At 42.1% G+C, this 5,653-nt stretch overlaps 1 protein-coding gene and 4 non-coding genes across 5 annotated transcripts in view; 1 reads left to right on the top strand and 4 right to left on the bottom strand.

Moving 5' to 3' along the window:
• LOC138982072 (meiotic recombination protein REC8 homolog) overlaps positions 1 to 5,653 on the top strand; it is a 62,390-nt gene that overhangs the window by 12,752 nt on the left and 43,985 nt on the right. The window lies entirely within an intron of this gene.
• Positions 34 to 105, bottom strand: Trnam-cau (transfer RNA methionine (anticodon CAU)). The gene has a single exon. It is a non-coding gene; the product is annotated as a tRNA-Met (tRNA).
• Positions 1,403 to 1,474, bottom strand: Trnam-cau (transfer RNA methionine (anticodon CAU)). Its single transcript has one exon. It is a non-coding gene; the product is annotated as a tRNA-Met (tRNA).
• Positions 2,069 to 2,140, bottom strand: Trnam-cau (transfer RNA methionine (anticodon CAU)). Its single transcript has one exon. It is a non-coding gene; the product is annotated as a tRNA-Met (tRNA).
• Positions 4,104 to 4,175, bottom strand: Trnam-cau (transfer RNA methionine (anticodon CAU)). Its single transcript has one exon. It is a non-coding gene; the product is annotated as a tRNA-Met (tRNA).

The following is a 5,653-nucleotide window of genomic DNA, read 5'->3' on the forward strand; positions in this document are numbered from 1 at the left end:
TATTAAAAGTAAGAAAGAAATTGGGAAAAACATTAGCAGAGCGTGGTTTCGATCCACGGACCTCTGGGTTATGGGCCCAGCACGCTTCCACTGCGCCACTCTGCTGTCTGTATTGACTACTCTTTTAATTTAAACGCTTTGTGGACACTGTGTGGGTCAAATTGGTTTCAGAGCTGATGCAATCGGTTACGTCAGTTCGTGCCACCGCCACCGGCATTCATGGCTGTGCGATTTGAGATGCATAGTTGAGATGCATAGTTGCAGGCATAGTTAAAACGTGTTTTGTTTGTTAGTTAATTGGATGGTTAGTTGGTTGGTTGGTTGCAGGTTTTTGTTTTCATGTGTGTGTGTGTGTGTGTGTGTGTGTGTGTGTGTGTGTGTGTGTGTGTGTGAAGATATTTTTCAGTGTTTAGTGTGTGCGTGCCACGCGCGTGTGTCTTATTCTTTGATGACGTAACCGGATTTTTATAAAAGCTGAGACGGCACTGCCCCGACTTCATTTTTCAATCAACTTAATTGACATTTTGGACAAACATTATTTTGACTCAGTCTGGATATTTTGGCTTGGAAGCTGAAACATTAATCAATTTTTGTGTACATTAATTTTTAGAATGAAATCGTATTTTCGTTCACATAATTTAAAATAAGTGCATCATATGTGTTATCATCTCCTGCATCCAAAAATATAATACATATGTTGCAGTACAACCCCAAAAAAAACGTAATTTGCATAAAGGGGTTTTACTTGTTTGTTTTGTTTCGTTTTGTTTGGCGAGGCCGGTAGACTGGGGACAGTGTTGTGGCCACCCTGCTGCAGCTTTCAACTTTATTTCTTTGGATGGGCGCTGTGGCGTGGTGGTAAGACGTCGGCCTCTTAATCGGAAGGTCGAGGGTTCGAATCCCGGCCGCGGCCGCCTGGTGGGTTAAGTGTGGAGATTTTTCCGATCTCCCAGGTCAACTTATGTGCAGACCTGCTAGTGGCTTATCCCCCTTCGTGTGTACACGCAAGCACAAGACCAAGTGCGCACGGAAAAGATCCTGTAATCCATGTCAGAGTTCGGTGGGTTATAGAAACACGAAAATACCCAGCATGCTTCCTCCGAAAGCGGCGTATGGCTGCCTAAATGGCGGGGTAAAAACGGTCATACACGTAAATACGTGGGAGTTTCAGCCCACGAACGAAGAAGAAGAAGAAGAAGCTGTTCAAGTACAGAGTAGACGGGAAAAAAGAAACTATGCTGGTTTGATGTTTACTAAACAATTCTATCTATCTTATGTATAGATTCATTGAGTCTAAAATTCAGTCTAAAATTTGGAATGTTAGCAGTCTATCTTTGGTGAGTTTTGGAAACTTCAGATATTAAACAAATATTAAAATTAAGAAAGAAATTGGGAAAAACATTAGCAGAGCGTGGTTTCGATCCACGGACCTCTGGGTTATGGGCCTAGCACGCTTCCACTGCGCCACTCTGCTCCTTGGGAGATGGATGTCTATTTTGGCATTAACACCGTGCACACCTGAGCAATTTCTGACGCAATCAAAGAGCGCACAGGTGTGAAACTTCAAGAGGCGTGATCAGTTCAGCGAGTCACAAACAGGGGAGGGAACTATAGTACAGTTTGATTTCCCCAAAGACCGCTGTACTTACACCCCTTCATCTGTGTTTGCCAACGTCAAAAGTGAGGAAAAAACACCACAAAAAAGCTGGGGAAGGGCCCATAATATGGACCGGCTTCTAATGTAGACCCCCTCCTCTCCTGACAAACTAACGGTACTAGTGCGCTCAAAGCAATATTATTCGACACACTGACCCTCTCTGGATGACATGCACTTGTAAAAACAGTTGCGAACACATACAAATCAACTGAAAATCGAGGTCGTCACAGTGCCGCCTCTACTTTTTAATTTGTCTTTTTCTTAATGAAAACCGAATAGAAAGACATTGATAGGACAAAAAAGAGAAGCTATGAGGAAGTAATTTGCATACATTTCCACAAACTTGTGTCCATTTATTTCCAGGAATCACTACACGCGAAATCTCACGCACTACACACAAAGACAAAATATTAGCAGAGCGTGGTTTCGATCCACGGACCTCTGGGTTATGGGCCCAGCACGCTTCCACTGCGCCACTCTGCTGTCTGTACTGACAACTCTTTCAATTTAAACGCTTAGTGGACACTGTGTGGGTCAAATTGGTTTCAGAGCTGATGCAATCGGTTACGTCAGTTCGTGCCACCGCAACCGGCATTCATGGCTGTGCGATTTGAGATGCATAGTTGAGATGCATAGTTGCAGGCATAGTTAAAACGTGTTTTTTTTGTTAGTTAATTGGATGGTTAGTTGGTTGGTTGGTTGCAGGTTTTTGTTTTCATGTGTGTGTGTGTGTGTGTGCCGTGTGTGTGTGTGTGTGTGTGTGTGTGTTTGTGTGTGAAGATATTTTTCAGTGTTTAGTGTGTGCGTGCCACGCGCGTGTGTCTTATTCTTTGATGACGTAACCGGATTTTTTATAAAAGCTGAGACGGCACTGCCCCGACTTCATTTTTCAATCAAATTAATTGACATTTTGGACAAACATTATTTTGACTCAGTCTGGATATTTTGGCTTGGAAGCTAAAACATTAATCAATTTTTGTGTACATTAATTTTTAGAATGAAATCGTATTTTCGTTCACATAATTTAAAATAAGTGCATCATATGTGTTATCATCTCCTGCATCCAAAAATATCTATATATATATACGACTAGTGTCTGTCTGTCTGTCTGTCTGTTCGCGATGCACGGCCAAAGTTCTCGGTGGATCTTTTTCAAATTTGGACACCGTATTCAGCTACACCCCGGACACAACCTCATCGATGAGATATTTCAACACGTGCTCTCAGCGCGCAGCGCTGTGCGCGCTGAACCGATTTTGTTTGTTTGTCGGGATCCACTACCAGTAGCTTTTCCTTATATTCTCCAGTGTTTTCAGCTGCGATTATCTCCCTTCCTCCGTGTGGCGTCAATCCATATTCCCGTTACTATGTTACTATTTTTAGAAGGTCACTGCACGTTACTATTTTTAGAAGGTCTCCAGTGTTTTGCGCGTTTATCTCCTTTCCTTCGTGCGCCTGGTATTCGGCTCTACTTCTTCCCGGCGAAGCCGGTACCCGGCGAAGCGGGTAATCATCTAGTAATACATATGTTGCAGTACAACCCAAAAAACCGTAATTTGCATAAAGGGGTTTTACTTGTTTTTTTGTTTTCGTTTTGTTTGGCGAGGCCGGTAGACTGGGGACAGTGTTGTGGCCACCCTGCTGCAGCTTTCAACTTTATCCCCGAGTACGCAGTATGCGAAATATTCCACAAAAACGACTCTTAACGGGGGGGGGGGGGGGGGGGGAGTTTTTGCGGTGGGAGGCTGGTCGCTTTGCGAACAGCCTGAACTAAAGGGGAGACTTGGGCGGCTGAGCCGAACACGTCACGCAGTGACGAGAAAAGCATGATTTGCAAGACAGCCGACGGGTGGGGATTTGGTCTCCGCAAAGAAACTATTGGTCTCGGTGAAAGAGAGACAGAGAGCACGAGAGAGTCTATGGCCAAAGTGATCCGGGTTCGATTCCCGGCATGGGCGGTCTATTTTTTTTTTAATTCTTGTTTACTATTGTTTATTATGAACGTTTTAATGTTTTATTTTACTTTAATAATTTTTTTAATTGTGTAAAATAAATAATTGTTTTTTTGGTTTTTTTTAAATCCACGTGCACAAGACAAAAACTTTCATACTGGGGGAGCGAGCCAGTCTGAAGAGTACTCGGGTCCAGCGCCAGCGTTTTTTATTCGACACACTGACCCTCTCTGGATGACATGCACTTGTAAAAACAGTTGCGAACACATACAAATCAACTGAAAAATGAGGTCGTCACAGTGCCGCCTCTACTTTTTAATTTGTCTTTTTCTTAATGAAACCCGAATAGAAAGACATTGATAGGACAAAAAAGAGAAGCTATAAGGAAGTAATTTGGAAGAGTTTGCATACATTTCCACAAACTTGTGTCCATTTATTTCCAGGAATCACTTCACGCGAAATCTCACTCCGCACTACACACAAAGACAAAATATTAGCAGAGCGTGGTTTCGATCCACGGACCTCTGGGTTATGGGCCCAGCACGCTTCCACTGCGCCACTCTGCTGTCTGTACTGACAACTCTTTCAATTTAAACGCTTAGTGGACACTGTGTGGGTCAAATTGGTTTCAGAGCTGATGCAATCGGTTACGTCAGTTCGTGCCACCGCCACCGGCATTTATGGCTGTGCGATTTGAGATGCATAGTTGCAGGCATAGTTAAAACGTGTTTTGTTTGTTAGTTAATTGGATGGTTAGTTGGTTGGTTGGTTGCAGGTTTTTGTTTTCATGTGTGTGTGTGTGTGTGTGTGTGTGTGTGTGTGTGTGTGTGTGTGTGTGTGTTTGTGTGTGAAGATATTTTTCAGTGTTTAGTGTGTGCGTGCCACGCGCGTGTGTCTTATTCTTTGATGACGTAACCGGATTTTTATAAAAGCTGAGACAGCACTGCCACGACTTCATTTTTCAATCAACTTAATTGACATTTTGGACAAACATTATTTTGACTCAGTCTGGATATTTTGGCTTGGAAGCTGAAACATTAATCAATTTTTGTGTACATTAATTTTTAGAATGAAATCGTATTTTTGTTCACATAATTTAAAATAAGTGCATCATATGTGTTATCATCTCCTGCATCCAAAAATATAATACATATGTTGCAGTACAACCCAAAAAACCGTAATTTGCATAAAGGGGTTTTACTTGTTTTTTTGTTTTCGTTTTGTTTGGCGAGGCCGGTAGACTGGGGACAGTGTTGTGGCCACCCTGCTGCAGCTCTCAACTTTATTTCTTTGGATGCTTGCTGTTCAAGTACAGAGTAGACGGGAAAAAAGAAACTAGGCTGGTTTGATGTTTACTAAACAATTCTATCTATTTATGTATAGATTCATTGATCTGTGATGTCTTATTTTTTAGTCTAAAATTTGGAATGTTAGCAGTCTATCTTTGGTGAGTTTTGGAAACTTCAGATATTAAACAAAGGCACCCGTTTAAAGAACCAAAAGAAGAGATGGTTCTACCAAAAAAATAGATGCTTTCACCAAAAGAAAAGATGGCTTGAGTGACAAAGAATTAAAGTACACAAAAAAAATTTGATCCGCCAAAAGAATTGCTGTCTGAACAAAAATTAAAATAAACTGGCAAAAGCAAATATACTCAGGCAAAAGAAAATATAATCAGGCAAAAGATTGACTACTTCAGGCAAAAGAAAATATAGTTTCAACAAAAGAAATGGATAGTCATTCTCCAACACAGCGACTTTGAGAGAGAGCCTGGCTGGAAACCGTGATGTCAAGATTTCTCGGAGTTGTTGAGAATGACATTGTAAAGAACTGGTCTATGGAACGAGCACCAAATGTAACCGCAGAGCACACCGAGATTGCCGAAGCACCACATCGCACACTGAAAATGTGGACAACAGCGTTTCAGTGGGCAACGTCACCAGCTGAGTCGCTGAAGACTGGGAACACGATCTTCGTGGGATCTTCAACCCTGGAAAAGGCGCTCAAGACTGACTGCCATCCGAGAGACCGAAGAAAAGGTTGA

This window comes from Littorina saxatilis, linkage group LG12, assembly GCF_037325665.1.
Source record: "Littorina saxatilis isolate snail1 linkage group LG12, US_GU_Lsax_2.0, whole genome shotgun sequence".
NCBI classification, from domain to species: Eukaryota; Metazoa; Mollusca; class Gastropoda; order Littorinimorpha; family Littorinidae; genus Littorina; species Littorina saxatilis.